The sequence below is a fragment of the Bombina bombina genome, chromosome 5, assembly GCF_027579735.1.
Source record: "Bombina bombina isolate aBomBom1 chromosome 5, aBomBom1.pri, whole genome shotgun sequence".
Lineage (NCBI taxonomy): Eukaryota > Metazoa > Chordata > Amphibia > Anura > Bombinatoridae > Bombina > Bombina bombina.
Window position 1 is genome coordinate 856,063,444 of NC_069503.1, and position 18,038 is coordinate 856,081,481.

Consider the following 18,038-nt stretch of genomic DNA (forward strand, 5'->3'; position numbering starts at 1 on the left):
GGCTATTGGAAAAATTATATATTTTTTTCAGGTTTTTTTTTTCCTTCTGGGATGCTGAAGGGGGCATGTGCGAGTGTGCTCAAATGGAGGAGCCTCCACTGGTTATAGGGCGGAGACTGCGTCCTGACTGACATCGCTATGGTACAGGGTATTTTACCTTTACTCAGACTTTCTTCAAATGTCGCCCCTTCAGTACAGAGTGTTTTACCTTTACTCCTAATCGCTTGCTGGTGTTTGCTGCCTGGATAGTAGCTCTTTGATGCCAATAATTATGTACATGCTAAAAGGCAAATGGAATGTAAAGAGATCCTAAATAAACTGTAAGTAGAAAGAAAAATTATGATAAAATCAAAGTCATGTTCATAACTAGTTACAGTTACCAACACAAAGAAATGGAAAAAATAATAAATAAACATTGGCATTTGATTAAATCAGATCCCATTTTGGGCAACAAAATTACTGATAGACCTACCAATTATAAAGAGAAAAGCAAACAAAATGAGGAATATATTGGCACCAAGTGAGTTTAAAAATAGAGAGAGAAAATTAAAAGAAGTAGATTTGAAGGGAAACAAATACAAGGATTTTTTTCCCTGTTATAGCTGCAAACCCTGTACACATAGGGGAAAAATGAATCTATGAATACAGGTAAAAAATAAACCATTAATGAAACTATAAGATGTACAGATAAAGGGATAATCTATTTATTGCAATGTAGCTGTGGGAAACAATATTTAGGGAACATCTGAACCTAATAGAAAAAGGGAAAGAAGAAATTAGACTATATGAACATTTTTGAATGATCCATAAAAACAGCACAAAAGATCTAAAATACTGGGGAATTTGCAAAGTAAGAAAGGATTGGCGTGGAATTTGCAAAGTAAGAAAGGATTGGCGTGGAGGGGACTTTGAAAAGAAACTTTTAAAAATAGAGGCAGAAAAATGTATGAAATGAAAATCCTATACCCTATGGGATTAAATTAAGAATGGGATTTAAAACCATTCACATTATTTTGAGAATATACTTTTAATTATATGATAAACTTATCCCATACTTCTGGAAAATATGTAGATAATTTTAGAATCACAAGGTTTAAAATAAATATATATGAAAGCCACCTTTAATAAAAAATCCACCTTTATTAAAAAATCCACCTTATTAAGAATTCCACCTGCATAAAAACTCCACCTTTACCAAGACCATCACCGTATTTTACTAAAAAAGAGAAAATAATCCACCTTTAATTAGAATAGGTATCCACCAATAGAAATATAGGGAAGTGCATATAAGAATTGCCTAGATTGAGCTAAACCATCTTGAAAAAGCCATTTTTATGGTGAAACTAGTTGATGGGAAACAAGTGATACAAGTTAACAAAACCAGGAGTTTTTTGTCTGAAAAGATCTCTGCGCAGAGTTATTTCCTAGATATAGAGACTATCTGTTTTTTACCTGCAAAAGATCTGCTGGATAAGTGCCATTCTTTTGGCCACCACAATCACGTGGTATCAAAGGACCAATCAGCAGCAATCATCAGGAGCTGACTTTGAAAAAGCATAGTGGCAAGTTCATAGACTCAGCTGGCGTCAGGGTGGAACATTAAAAGTGGAACCAAGCTCAAAGAGTTACTATCCAGACAGCAAACACCAGCAAGCGATTAAGAGTAAAGGTAAAACACTCTGTACCGAAGGGGCGACATTTGGAGAAAGTCTGAGTAAAGGTAAAATACCCTGTACCATAGCGGTGTCAGTTAGGATGCAGTCTCCACCCGATAACTAATGTAAAACTTTTCTATAATCTACCAAAAGGAATTACTAACTTTGTATCAATAATCAATATATGAAAGAGAGATAAGAGTTAAAGATAAGTGTTGCTTGTTCTGGTCATTATATACTTCCCATAGCTTTCTTTAAGATAAAGCATGCCCTAGGATATTATGGATAGCAAAGAACTGGATATCCTCCAGAGCTGAGAGCCGCCCACCTACTATGCTATGGGGCCTTACTGTATAACATCACTAGACTAAATAGTTTAAGCTAACATCCAACTTGTGGGAATAAGTTATCACATGAGTAACACGTCATTCGACTACAATGTAGGAATCCCGTGTTAATGAAATCCAATTCCCTACATAACCCTTCATCTTGCTGTATATAAGAGTTTATATTAATTGATCATAGGTTTGCGTGTTTGTGGGTTAAACTTCCTTTATGTGGACTCCCTCAGGGCCATGGCCACTGGTCCAGAAGGAGAAACACACATTGTGTAAGGATTGTCTCGAACAAAAGTGAAATAATGATACATAAAAATACAATAGCAATATATACTTGTCCCTACCCAGGGCCCCCTCAAACCCCCAGATCGGGCAGACACATAGTAAAGGTATATCAGTATCATTAAAGGTATCGTATTAGTGACCCACAATCAATACAGCTGTAATATAGCTTCCTTGGCATCTGTTTCACATACTTATATAAGTATCTCCCCCGGGGCTCCCTACTAACCCACAGGCAAGGTGTAAAGACAAGATGTCCACAGCCTATGTTGTAAAAGCCAACAGCAAACTACATATGGAAAGCAAACAGCAAGATAAAGTAACATTAAGGTCCCAAAGTATTATTATCAGGATTGTCTTTAAATGGTTCTATATCAGTCTCATTGGAACTTCATTTATTAGGGTAATGGAATGACCCAGACTGTATTATTGAGAACTTGATGTACCTACTTTTGGGCACTTGGTATTAGAAAGCCATAACGTATAATATGTGAATATTGGCATAATTACATTGTGACACATTACAAAAGAACATTCACTATGGGTATGAAATATACTGTGCTCTACAAATAACTTCACAATGTATGATCAAAAAAGTTAGCCTTAGAGGCCACTTATCACTAAAAAGATCATAACAATAGATATGGGTATGTAAACATTCACATCCTGCGAGCAGGCAGAGAGATAAAGGCAGGTTTCTGTCCTGTTAACAATATTTGTCCTATGCAGCTAGAGAGATGTTGGAGTTACATAAGCCTCTACTAGAAATTTATCCTATCCCAACCAACACACACAGAGAACAACAGGAGAGGCCCCTTCCCAAACTCTGGACAGTCTCTGCAATTCAGGGGATCCTGCTATCATGGGTTGGGTTGTAAAGAGGCACAGCAAAGAGTAAAAGAGCAGCAAAGAGTAAAAGAGTGGGGCCATTTTGGTTGGGGGTTGATTAAAGGCCATAGCCCTAATCCACAAGGGGATACCATACTCAGTTGAGTGTAGAATCATATTCACCTCCAATACATCTGCAGATGTATCAGAGCCTAGTCACACCTTTGTAACATTCGGGTCTGGGAGAGCAAAAGTCGGCCATGATGCGTCTTCTCCAGGAGCCATATCCACATGGCCGTCCCTCACATCCGCTATCTCAGAGGCCAAAGAAGCAGGTACCTCCAATGCAGAGGCATTTTCCCCACAAGAGAGCACATACAACTGTTCTGGAGTATCATCTGGTAAGTCTCCGCCCCCATCTAGGGCAACTGCGGTTCAGCTGCTCCGAAGACCTGTGTAAACAGTAGGTGTAACTTCCTAAAATGAACCTCCATTAAGGTAAGAATTTCTGTGTCCTTCATAGCCAATGCCATGGTCCCAAAACAGGAGGCTGTATTACTTATGCGCCGTATTTGCCAGGAGTTGAATCGGCTTTACTCTGTGCTCTGCGGCTGTGGTCCGTATCTGACGCGCAGTTCTGTTGTAACAGAGGCCTCACATTTTCCACTTAGTCAATGCCTCAGATTAAATGCACTGTAGAGTAAAATAAATATGCCGTTGTGGTTGTGGGATCCTCACACATTAGCCTCATATCAGAATCTTATACTCCAAGTCGAATTAAGGTACAATATCTCTGAAGGCACCCAGTTTATAATGAGATCTTCAGTGCGATGCAGCCATCATGGTCGGTCGTTGGCTCTGCCCCTCCCTTATATTTTTTATATGTCTTTTGTTTATGTATGCTTCTTCATTACAAGAACTTTTAATGTATAAACATATTCCTGATATATTAAATATTTGCGTATTTAAATCATTGTGTATTTGAAACTGTTGTAATTTTCGCAATTTTCATACATAAGATCAGAATAAGTAAAGACTCTTACTGTTGTAAAAATAATAATATATATTCTCCTATTTAGGATATTCATATTACCCCTAGTCTAGCATGCTCTTTCCTTCTTATTTTTTTATTTTTTTTTTTAATTATGGAAGAAAACTCTTCTTTATCCGGGAGATGTTCATCATTTTGCAAAATTAATCAATTTCGGACAACGAGGAACATCACTGATGTTGGGAAACCCCATCACTTGTACACAGTGTTTATTCTGTGAATTCTGGGACATGAGGAAGTATTTTGATGTCTAATAAGGAGGGCTATGGAAAGATAGCTGACTAATATGTTGATGTCAAATAAAATTTAAGGATGAGATTGATATTTGAATTTAACATTTCCCATGCCCTCAGTTATTACAAATGTTTGCTTACCAAGTTAGAGTTCCAAAAAAAATATAGACCTAACTATCCACTAGAATTGACTGCCCTATAGGACGTGTGAAGGGTTTTCAGCTTTCATAAATGTTAATCGATACCACCATGGGAATACATCTAAACCAGTTATAACAATACAAACCGTATTCCTGAGGATTAAATATATGTAAATAATAAAAATTGTAGTTAAGCTAGGAGGTCTTACAACAGTATGCTTTTTTCTTTACCTTAATGGTACAGTCACTTTAATTTCCAAATGTTAATAAAAGGTATGGACACCCAAACAACCAATTACAATGTGCAGGGGTGTTTAAAAGCATCACAGGTGATGGTGTGTCAAAACCTGCAGTGATAACTGCAGCTATAAGTTCAATTGTGTCTATTAGCTTTAGTAAATTAAAGTAATGTGACAAATAATGAAGTCAGTTTGCTAGAGAGGAAACTTAAACTTTATTATTTGTAATAATATTGCCTAAGAATTCACCAATAATATGAGCAGTATTATGGTAATAGAGTAGGCTTGACACTATAGTATAACTTTGTATTTTAGATCATAAGCAATTGGTATGTAGACAGGTTAGTAATAAGTATTAGCTACTATGCTTTAGGATAATCTCTGCAGAGAAAGTGCACAGCAATAACTGGTTTAAACAACAGGTACAATGCAAGTTGAAAGGCTGTGAATACAATTAGTAACAGATTTCCATGAGGCACTGAGATTATATAGGAGCAGAGGTAATGGTTCACAGAACAGTAAGGTAATTTACTTTAAGAATACAGAACCTGATCTCCCAGCAGATTGCGGTCTTTACCAGTCCGGTGTGAAACAAAGCTGAGTGGCTCCGGTACTGAGAAGGTGAGGATCTGTGCTGTTAATTCGGCAAGTGGTGTTTGGAGTGGAGCTGCCCTGCTGACAGCTGAGAGAAGCAGTGAGAAATTGCGCCGACGGCGCTGACGTCACAGGGTGAGGCTCTTAGTTAAATCCCCTGCTTGTAGTTTTGGAGACACTGTGGAAACAAGGAACTTTTCTTAAACAAGGTGCAAGGTTGTGAGCTGGAGACTTCAGTTTAGCACTTCAATAAACCAGCAAAGAACCTTGGTTAATGGGAGGTTAAATAGGGAAGGAAAGGATCCTTAATTGAGAATTAAGGTGGTATTGCAAACTGGTGTCTGTGTTTCTTAAGGTGGAATGGTGAGTTCATGACACATCCCCCCGTCAGAGAAACAAGGAGGTTTCAAGGTGCAGGCCGGTCCAGGTGTCGTCGATGGAATAAGGACACCAGTCTATCTGCTGAAATATTAGAGGCCGGTTCCCATGAATCCTCTGAGAAATCGTACCCCGACCAATGGACGAGGTACTACAGTTCACCCAGATAACATCTGGAATCCACTATGGAATGGACTTCATATTCCGGATCTGGTGTGGGTGAAACTACTGTGGAGGTTGGCAACGGTGGAGAAGTGTTACATGGCTTGATGAGAGATATATGGAATGTCGGGTGAATCCGATAAGATGATGGGAGTTGCAGAGTAACAGTGACTGGGTTTCGTATAGCGACAATTGGGAAAGGACCAACAAAAAGCTTGTTAAACTTTCTACAAGGAGAGGGTATCCTTAGGTTCTTAGTGGCCAGCCAAACCAAATCCCTGATCTTATAGACTGGGTGTGGGCGATGGCAAAGATCATAGGACCTCTTTTGAGTGGCCTGCGCATGCTTAATATTATCTCTGATTAAGGTATAGGTTTGTTTAATGGTGTTGATCAGGTCATTGACCTGAGGACACGGGCTGTCGGCAGGGGGTAGAGGATGAAAACGTGGATGTAGACCCTTGTTGATGTAAAAAGGTGAATAGCCAGTGGAGGAGTTGTTAGTGTTATTGTATGTGAACTCAGCATGAGGTAGGAATGATGCCCAGGAGTCTTGTTTGTTGGAGCAGTAGCACCTTAGGTATTGCTCCAACCATTGGTTGGTTCTCTTGCACTGTCCATTCGTTTGTGGATGATATGAGGTGGTAAGGTGTTGCTGTATACTAAGTGATTGGCAGAGGTATCTCCAGAATTTGAAGGTGAATTGGGACCCCCTGTCACTGATAACTGAACTAGGGAGACCGTGTAAGTGGACCACCTCTTTTAGGAATAATTCTGTGTTTTTTTGTGCAGTCAAGAGTGATGCTGTCGGAATGAAATGGGCCATACGGGAGAACATATACATTACAACAAAGATAACAGTGTACCCATCATATTTTGGAAGGTCGACTATAAAATCCATGGATACGCTGGCCCATGGATGTTCAGGTATGGGTAAGTTTTGTAACAATCCCACCGGTAGTTGGTGCGATGGCTTACAAGTCTCGCATATGGAACATGTCTTGATAAAATTCTTGACTGAGAGTCTCATAAATGGCCACCAGAAATACCTCTGTAAAAGATTAAGAGTCTTATGGACACCCATATGGCCAGCTAAAGGAGAGTCATGAGTCAAAGTTATTACCTTAATGCATAGAGTTGGTGGGACGTACAGTTTAGACTGATAACGTAAGATACCTGTCTCATCGGGAGTGAGTGGATAAGTGGACTTCATAGCATCTAGTTGTTGGTGAGTCTTCAAATCTGCGAGATCTTTTGATTCGAATCCTAAAATAGACATTTTTGGAACAATCGTTGTTTGAGGTGAGGCCGTGATAGGCTTTGCATCCTTGCATGATAGTGCATCGGCTTTTCCATTTCTTGTGCCAGGACGGTAAGTGATGGTGTAAGAGAACCGTGAGAAGTACAGGCTCCAATGGAGCTAACGAGCTGAAAGTGTACGGTTAGTCTGGAGATATTGTAGATTTTTATGGTCTATATATATTATGATGGGTTGTTCAGCTCCCTCCAGGAGATGTCTCCACTGGTCAAAAGATGACTTTATGGCCAGTAACTCCTTCTCCCCTACAGGATAGTTTAACTCCGCTGGAGTAAGAAGCCTGGAGAAGTAGCATACGGATGTATGGAGTCGTTAGGTGAGGACCTTTGTGAAAGAACTGAGCCGATAGCATAGTCTGATGTGTCTACTTCCAAGATAAACTGTGACTTGGTGTTGGGTAGATGCAGAACAGATGAGGTGATGAATAGAGATTTTAGATGGTCAAAGGCTGTCTGGGACTGGTGAGTCCAAACAAAAGGGGTATTAGTCCTGGTCAAGCTAGTAAGTGGTTTGGTTATGGCAGCGAAGTTCTGAATGAAACGTCTGTAGAAATTTGCAAAACCTAGAAACCGTTGCACTTCTTTTACAGTGGTGGGTCTAGGCCAGGAAGAGATAGCAGATATTTTGTTATCTTCCATCTTAATTTGACTCTCGCTAATGCGATAACCTAGAATAGATACTTCTTTGACATGAAATACACATTTTTCTAATTTGACATAGAGTCTATGACTTTGAAGACTGGATAGAACTAGCCTGACGTGGGTTATGTGTTCTGTAAGAGTGGGTGAGTAGATCAAGATGTCATCAAGATAAACTACTAGGAAAGAGTCTAGGATGTCACGGAAAATGTCATTAATGAAGTTCTGGAATGTCGCCGGGGCATTGCAGAGTCCGAATGGCATAACCGTATACTCGTAAAGACCATACCTGGTCCTAAAAGTGGTCAGCCACTCTTCACCGGCCCTTATTCTAACAAGGTTATAGGCACCTCTAAGATCCAGTTTAGTGAAAATAGCTGTGCCTCTTAACCTCTCAATCAATTCTGGGATGAGGTGTAATGGGTACCTGTTTTTTTTGTACGTTTGTTCCCAGTAATCAATTATCTGGCGTAGGGACCCATCCTTGTTTTTAACAAAAAATATGCCGGCTCCGGCAGGTGATGTCCTATGAGGGGGTAATGTCTCAGCCTCTGTCTTGTTAAATACGTCACTGAAGTCAGAATACTGAGTGGGTATGGAGGAAGGAGTCGTGTTAAGCAGATGAGTGTTTGGAAAACAAGTGCTAGAACAGTAGACAGAGGAAAGAGAGACAGTAAGAGTGTCCCAATGAAATGTGGGTTGGTGCAGTTGGAACCAAGTGATACCCAGAACGATAGGGTAGATGGGAGATGAGATAATGTCAAAGCTAATAGTCGCAGTGTGACCAGAGGATGTGGTGACAAATAAAGGAACGGTTTGTTGAGAAACAGGACCTGAAGCTAAATGTGACCCCTCAATGACTTTAAGAGGCAAAGGTGTGCTTTTAAACAGAAAAGTAATTTTATTAATTTCAACTAAACGTATATCTATGAAGTTGGTACATGCGCCAGAGTCGATGATGGCATTACAGCTTATCCTGTGATGGTCCCACTGTAACGATGGGGATATTGTTAGGTAGGCAGTAGGTGTGGTTTTAGTGTGCAAACAATGTTTCTGTGCACGTGTCTTACCTATCTTCTACTTCAGAAGTAACGGACATTCCTTAACAGCGTGGTCAGTCCCTGCACAGTACATACATAAATTAAGGATTCGACGTCTGGTCTTCTCTTGTGGGGTGAGAGGACCCCTTAGGAAACTAATATCCATCGATAGCTCAGGAGATGGAGTGGGAGTAGTTGGTGTTGGGAGAACCCGGCATATAGGTAATGCTGAAGCACTCCTTTCTTGCCTCCTCTCCCTGAGTCTGCGGTCAATCATGATGGTCAGGGTGTATAAGTCCTCTAGGCGATCTGGTATGCCAATCCTGGATAGTGATGTCGCGAACCTAAAATTTTCGGTTTGCGAAAGGCGGACTCCAACTTACGGTATTGTTCGCGAACCCGTGCGAACTGCCATTGACTTCAATAGGCAGGCGAACTTTAAAACCTACAAGGACTCTTTCTGGCCACAATAGTGATGGAAAAGTTGTTTCAAGGGTACTAACACCTGGACTGTGGCATGCTGGAGGGGGATCCATGGCAAAACTCCCATGGAAAATTACATAGTTTATGCAGAGTCTGCTTTTAACCCATAAAGGGCCTAAATCAACTAACATTCCCAAATTGTTTGCAATAACGTGCTTTAAAACATCAGTTATGATGTTGTATCTATCAGGTAGTGTAAGGGTTACGGCCGCATCACAGTGACAGAGCAAACTCCAAGTGTTACGCACCGCAATCAACCGCAAACAGTCCACTTGCACAACCACGAGATAGATAGATTTGATAGATAGATACATAGATTACATAGCTCAATCGATGCAATATACATATGATCGATACACTGTACATAGCTCAATAGATGCAATATACATTCAATAGATACAAATTACATCGATCAATAGATGCAATATACATTTGATAGATACGAATGTTATCGAATCAAAGATGCAATATACATTTTATAGATATGAATGACATCAACCAAAATAGGTCATATACATTTTATAGATACGAATTACATCGATCAATAGATGCAATCTACATTTGATCGATACGGTTGATAGTTTGATCGATTTGATATATAAATAAATAGATTTGAAATATATATAATTTCCCTGACAGAGTATAACAATAAGACATGTGGTCTGTGACCAGTGGTGTGTTAAGTAGTAATATTCTTAACATTTTACTACAACCTGTTACTCCCCCTATCAGATGAGGTCTATATGGCCTTCATTTGTGGAACCGGGAGATGGAAGAAGATGATTGTTCTGTCCTCCTACTTCAAATTTGTCAGAAACACAAGTGGCTGTCTCAAAACATCCCAGACAGAAGATAGATCGATAGATAGGATAGATAGATATACATAGATTGATAGTTAGATAGAATCGATAGAAGAGAAATAGATAGATTTGTTAGATATATAATTACCCTGATAAAGTCTAATAATTAAACATGCGGTCTTGGACCCAACTAGGTTGTGTTAAGTAGTACTATTCTTCGCACTTTCAGCCCTGTAACTCCCCCTATTGGTGGAGGTCTATATGGCGGTTATGATTACCGTGACAAAGTATAACAACAAGACACGCGGTCTGGGACCCATGGTAATTTTGTTGAGTTAAGTAAAACTTTTCTTATCACTTGAATCCCTCTTACCCCCCCCCCCCTTTTGTTGGAGCTCTATATGGCCTGCATGATTATCCTGACAAAGTATAATAAGAAAATATCTGGTCTTGGACCCATGGTAATTAGGTTGTGTTTAAGTAGTACTATTCTTATAACTGTAATCCCTGTTACTCCCCCTATCAAGGGAGGTCTATATAGCCTGCATGATTACCCTGACAAAGTATAACATCAAGACACACGGTGTTGGACCCATGATAACTAGCTTGTGTTAATTAGTACTTTTCTTAGCACTTTAATCCCTGTTACCCCCCCTATCGGGGGTGGTCTATATGGCCTGCCTGATTACCCTGAAAAAATATAATAATAAGACATGCGGTCTGGTACCCATTTTAACTAGGTTGTGTTTTAAGTACTACCATTCTTAGCACTTTAATCTCTGTAACTCCCCCTATTTGGTGAGGTCTATACGGCCTGGATGATTACCCATACAAAATATAATAATAAGACATCTGCTCTTGGTCTGCGACCCATGGTAACTATGTTGTGTTAATTAGTAATGTCCTTAGCATTTTAATAGCTGTTACTCATACTCACCCTATCGGTGGAGGTCTATATGGCCTGCATGATTACCCTTACAAAATATAATAACCAAACATATGCTCTGGGACCCATGGTATGTAGGTTGTGTTAAGTAGTACTGTTCTTTGCAGTTTAATACCTGTTACAACACCAAATGGTGGCAGGTTTATCTGGCCTTCATGATTAGCTGCACCCAAACCCAAAAAAAAGCCGAGTGGTCTTAGACTAACACCCATGGCTAACTCGGTTGTTTCAATTAGTACTATTCTTAGCACTTTCATCCCTGTTACGGGTGGTCTACATGGCCATCATGATTAGCCGAACAAAATACTACAATCCAACCTTTGCTCAGTCTTCATAGGCCCTTCATTGGCTGTATTTTGATAGTACAGTTCTTATTATTTTTATAGCTGATACAACACCGAATGGTGGCAGCTCTATATGGCCTGCATGATTAGCCGCACCCAAAACAAAAATAAATCCAAGCGGTCTTGGATTAACACCCATGGCTAACTCGGTTGTTTCTAGTAGTACTATTCTTAGTACTTTCATCTCATCCCTTTTACTTCCAGGACTCTCGGTGGTGGTCTACATGGCCATCATGATTAGCCTAACCAAATACTACAATCCAACCTTGGCTCAGTCTTCATAAGGCCCTTCATTGGCTGTATTTGGTAGTTCTGTTCTTATTAGTTTAATAGCTGATACAACACCGAATGGTGGCAGCTCCATATGGCCTGCATGATTAGCCACACCCAAAACAAAAATAAAGCCAAGTGGTCTTGGATTAACACCCATGGCTAACTCGGTTGTTTCAAGTAGTACTATTCTTAGCACTTTCATCTCATCCCTGTTACTTCCAGGACTCTCGGTGGTGGTCTACATGGCCATCATGATTAGCCTAACCAAATACTACAATCCAACCTTGGCTCAGTATTCATAAGGCCCTTCATTGGTTGTATTTTTGTAGTTCTGTTCTTATTAGTTAAATAGCTGATACAACACCGAATGGTGGCAGCTCTATATGGCTTGCATGATTAGCCCCACCCAAAACAAAAATAAAGCCAAGCGGTCTTGGATTAACACCTATGGCTAACTCGGTTGTTTCAAGTAGTACTATTCTTAGCACTTTCATCTCATCCCTTTTACTTTCAGGACTCTCGGTGGTGGTCTACATAGCCATCATGATTAGCCTAACCAAATACTACAATCCAACCTTGGCTCAGTCTTCATAAGGCCCTTCATTGGCTGTATTTTGGTAGTTCTGTTCTTATTAGTTTAATAGCTGATACAACACCGAATGGTGGCAGCTCTATATGGCCTGCATGATTAGCTTCACCCAAAACAAAAATAAAGCCAAGCGGTCTTGGATTAACACCCATGGCTAACTCGGTTGTTTCAAGTAGTACTATTCTTAGCACTTTCATCTCATCCCTTTTACTTTCAGGACTCTCAGTGGTGGTCTACATGGCCATCATGATTAGCCTAACCAAATACTACAATCCAACCTTGGCTCAGTCTTCATAAGGCCCTTCATTGGCTGTATTTTGGTAGTTCTGTTCTTATTAGTTTAATAGCTGATACAACACCGAATGGTGGCAATCCAGGAAAGTGCAATTCAATGGCATGAGCAAACTGAGGATTCAGAACAACTATTACCAAAAATTTTAATTTTTAATTATTAAGAATACTGTGACAACAAATATGATTGGTGTAAATATTTTGAAAGTAGGCCTGGCACACAGGCTTGGAAGGCAGTAGAAAAGTGCAATTCAATGGCACGAGCAAACTGAGGATTAAGATCAACAATCAATTTTTTTTTAATTTTAATTAGTAACAATACTGTGACAACAATTATGATTGGTGTAAATAGTTGGCAAGACGGCCTGGCACACAGGCTGGCAGGCAGGAGGTAAATGCAATTCAATGGCACTAGGAGACTGAAATTTTGCAGTCCAAAAAATTATGATTTTTATTTTTTTATATACTGTTACAAGAATTATGATTGTTCCACTAATTGGCTAGTTGGGCCTGGAAAACACGCTGGCAGGCAGGAGGAAAGTGCAATTCAATGGCACGAGCCAACTGAGGAATCACAAGCGATCAATTTGGAATTTTAAAGATTAACAATACTTTTACAACAACTAGGATTGGTGGCACTAATTGGCTAGTTTGTGCCTGGCACACAGGCTGCCAGGCAGGAGGAAACTGCAATTCAATGGCACTAGTAGACTGAATATTTGCAGTCCAAAAAATTATGAATTTTAATTTTTTTGATACTGTTACAAGAATTATGATTGGTGCCACTAATTTGCTAGTTGGGCCTGGCACACAGGCTGGCAGATATGAGTCGTGGATGGTAGGTAGGGCAGCAATTTAACACAGTATGCTGAGTAAGTGACAAAAACACAGGCCTGATAGAAAATTAAGTTACATTACACTAGCAAAATATTTTACAATTTTAGATTTTAATATTAAAATTATGTTAAGAAGTGCAATGCACATATGAGTGGTCGCACTGGCTGGCTGCTACGTAGGGCAGCAATTAACAACAGTATGCTGTGTAAGTCAGATAGACAGTTAGACACAGGCCTGATAGAAAATAAAATTAGATTACACTAGCAAAATGATTTAAAGACTTTTTTTTTGGGAATTTAAAGAAAAGGTTAAGCACATACATATGAGTCGTGGCTGATAGCCTTGGAAGGGCAGCTATTAAAAACAGTAGGCTCTGTAAGTCAGATACACACACGCCTGATAGAAAATACTATTAGATTATACTAGAAAAATTATTTAAATTATTTTTTGGGGGGGAATTAAAAAAAGGTTAAACACATATGAGTCGTGGCTCATAGACTAGGGAGGGCAGCAAGTAAACACAGTAGGCTCTGTATGTCAGCAAAACACACAGGCCTGATAGAAAATTATATTAGATTACACTATCAAACAAATTTAAACTTTTTTTTTTATATTTAAATTAAGGAGAAGAAGATATGGGTGGTGGCTGCCTGGCACAGACCAATTAACCAAAAGACTGAAAAAAATGAGGTATATTAATGCTGAGTGAGCCTGACAGACACAGGCCTGATAGAAAATGTAATTAGATTACACTAGAAAAATGATTTAAATAAAACATTTTAAATTTAAAATAATGTTATAAACGGATATTAACACTTGTGGCTGGCACAGAGCAATGAACCAGAGTATATGCTGTGTGACACAGGCCTGATAGAAAATGAAAAAAATTACACTAGCAAAATAATTAAAATTTTTGGTTAATTAAATTTAAACTAATGTTGTTAGGGAGATATCAGTGGTGGCAGTAATCACAGCATATGCTGTGAGCCTTAAACACACAGGCTGAAAGCCAGGCAAATGCTAATAAAAAAAATACGGGAAAAAAAAAAAAACGGCACAAAATATAGCCCTAAAAAGGGCTTTTTGGGGTGCTTTGCTTGCAGCAGAGATGAGTGGAGTCCTTCTGGACTGTAGTGGACACTAAATACACTAGCCTAGCTATGTTTTTCCTAGTAATGTCAGGAGCAAAAACACAACACGTCCTCTCATTAAGAAAGCAAGGTCGTTATGAGTCTAAAATGGCGGATTCCGAGTAGCTGGCAGGGTCTGGGAGGGAGTGTCTGATGTTGATTGGCTCTAATGTGTCAGACGGCTGTGACATACAGGGTCAAAGTTTCCTCAATGATGACACATGGGGCGGATCACGAACGCGAACAAGCTATGTTCGCTGTGAACCATTCGTGGGCGAACAGTTCGGGACATCACTAATCCTGGATAGCTCGTCTTTGATCTCTTCTGAAAGGCCTAAGCGATATTGATTTTTGAGGGACACCTCATTCCAGAGGGAGTCTCTGGCCCAGATCTTGAAACGAGTGATGTACTCCTCTACAGGTGATTTCAGCTGTTTTAAGCCCCTGAGCTTACCCTCGGCGGTAATTTGGTGGTACGGATCATCATACAGACTAGACAACGCCTTAAGAAAGGCATCCAAGGAATTGAGTATTGGGTCCTGGGACTCATAGAAGAAGTCTGTCCAGGCCCTAGGTTCTCCCTGCAGATAGGAGAGAATTGTAAGGACCTTGCACCTGTCAGTAGCATATGTCCTAGGCTTTAAATAAAAAAATAGGAGGCAAGCATTTCTGAATTGCCTAAAAGTGGAGCGATCACCAGAAAATTTCTCTGGATAAGACACCTGAGGTTCAGCCTGATGGTCATTGCCAGCATTCCTATTTGACAGAACTTCCCTTAAGCAGGCCTTGAGACTCTGGTTTTCCACCTGTTGGCCTCTGAAAGCCTGGGTTAAATTGTCAAGACGCTGATTTAGGCTATGCAATTGAGGGGTGACCTCAGAGGACTCCGTCTAAAATTTTAGGGCTGGTTTATTATGTCAAAACCTGCAGTGATAACTGCAGCTATAAGTTCAAGTGTGTCTTTTCGCTTTAGTAAATTAAAGTAATGTGACAAATAATGAAGTCAGTTTGCTAGCTAGGAAACTTAAACTTTATTATTTGTAATAATATTGCCTAAGAAGTCACCAATAATATGAGCAGTATTATGGTAATAGAGTAGGCTTGACACTATAGTATAACTTTTTATCTTAGATCATAAGCAATTGGTATGTAGACAGTTTAGTAATAAGTATTAGCTACTATGCTTTAGGATAATCTCTGCAGAGAAAGTGCACAGCAATAACTGGTTTAAACAACAGGTACAATGCAAGTTGAAAGGCTGTGAATACAATTAGTAACAGATTTCCATGAGGCACTGAGAGTATATAGGAGCAGAGGTAATGGTTCACAGAACAGTAAGGTAATTTACTTTAAGAATACAGAACCTGATCTCCCAGCAGATTGCGGTCTTTACCCGTCCGGTGTGAAACAAAGCTGAGTGGCTCCGGTACTGAGGAGGTGAGGATCTGTGCTGCTAATTCGGCAAGTGGTGTTTGGAGCGGAGCTGCCCTGCTAACAGCTGAGAGAAGCAGTGAGGAATTGCGCCGACGGCGCTGACGTCACAGGATGCGGGAGGAGGCTCTTAGTTAAATCCCCTGCTTGTAGTTTTGGAGACGCTGTGGAAACAAGGAACTTTTCTTAAACAAGGTGCAAGGTTGTGAGCTGGAGACTTCAGTTTAGCACTTCAATAAAACAGCAAAGAACCTTGGTTAATGGGAGGTTAAATAGGGAAGGAAAGGATCCTTAATTGAGAATTAAGGGGGTATTGCGAACTGGTGTCTGTGTTTCTTAAGGTGGAATGGTGAGTTCATGACATGGTGGCAGATTGTCTATGAATAAGACGTGTCTGGCATGTCTGTACCTATTTTTACTATTCTATGTGAGCAACAGTTTTTATTGAGATTATTAATAAACATATTTTTTAGCAGCTCTATATTGATCACAGAAGTATTTTGATGTAGTTTTTCTGACACACTATTGATTTTGGCTGGCTCCAGGGTTTAATTTGTTTTTCAACAGTTTGCAATATTGTAAACGACATGGTAACTTTTTGGAGACACAGCTTTATTCCCTACACATTTGCTACAACTGATGACTATTTTTTTAATAACTTGTTTGCCACGGTTGCTTTTCAAAAGTCAAACTCCACCCACCACTTGCCTTAGTTGGATGAGCCAATCCGGGCTTGTTGTCGGAGAAAACAAGGCTGGCCCAGTCATATTTGTGTAAACACCATTGTTCAGTAGTTAGCTACTGTAGCTATATTACAGGGTTAGCCTTAAAAAGTCTGCAGTGTGCATTTTAAGTTCTAAACAATAGAATATCCACAATTACGAAGCTAAATTGAATGAAAGGGGAAATATAAATAATGAAAGTTTATAGCAAAGTTGTTTTACTACTCATAACTAAAGATTGTATATTAAAATCTCAATTTATTTACTGTCACCAAATCTGTCACCAATAGTTAGTTAAATTATATATTTTTAGGATGTATGTTTTGCTTTCATAAGCAACCAAATGTGTAACACTGTGTATAAATTGTAGTAGTTCTATGACATTCTATCTCAAGGTTTATACCAACATATTCTCGATATTACCTAAGATTGAAGCTGTTTATTTGGCTTCATGTAGTAGTCCACTATTGGTAGAAGCATAATCATTGGCTTAACACTTTTATTAGAATTATTAATGTGTACATGTAATATAAGTAAAAATGAATTTTATGCTTGTGTATCCTGATACCCTGAATTTGAATTATTGAACAGAGTTATTAAACTAAAATAAAAAAATTACAACTAGTCTTTCACACAATGACATGGAATAACTGGCATCAACATCTTTACAAATCTTACATTTCATGTTACACATAAACACTACAGAGCAAGAGTCGCAAAGCCTTGGTCCTTTGTGTTACAAAGTCTTTGTGCTTTGTCAAGAATTGATCAACAACTGATGCAGGGTTTCACAAATACATGAATCCTTGCCATGGTTTCTTTTTTCAACTAAATGGAATTGTTTTCTCCTAGAATGTAACTTTACAATTTTCTGTTATTTTACTGTTGCTGTCAGAGGAATGTTATTGTGTTGTATAGTACAATCATAAAAGAATATGTCTTTAGGTTATTTCTTGCATCTTGAACTCCTGTGATCTCAGCCAAAGCTCCGAATTGTGTTACTTTGAGTCATGGCAGTTCTTTTAAATAGCCCATAATTGTTGCTGTACTGTAGATGCTTCACTAGATACTATTGTAGGCGAAATTCAAAGGTGCTTCTTTAATTCTTTTAGGATATTTGCATTTTCATCATTCCACTATTTTCATCTAATAATGTTATGATTCATGCTGCTATATGATAAACTTTCTGCCATGTCTGCAATAGCTGTAAACTTTTTCAAAGCATTTTAATATACTTTGAAATTGGAAGAAAAAGCAAAGTGTCTATTTTACTGCAAATAAGGAAAGCTTTTTCTT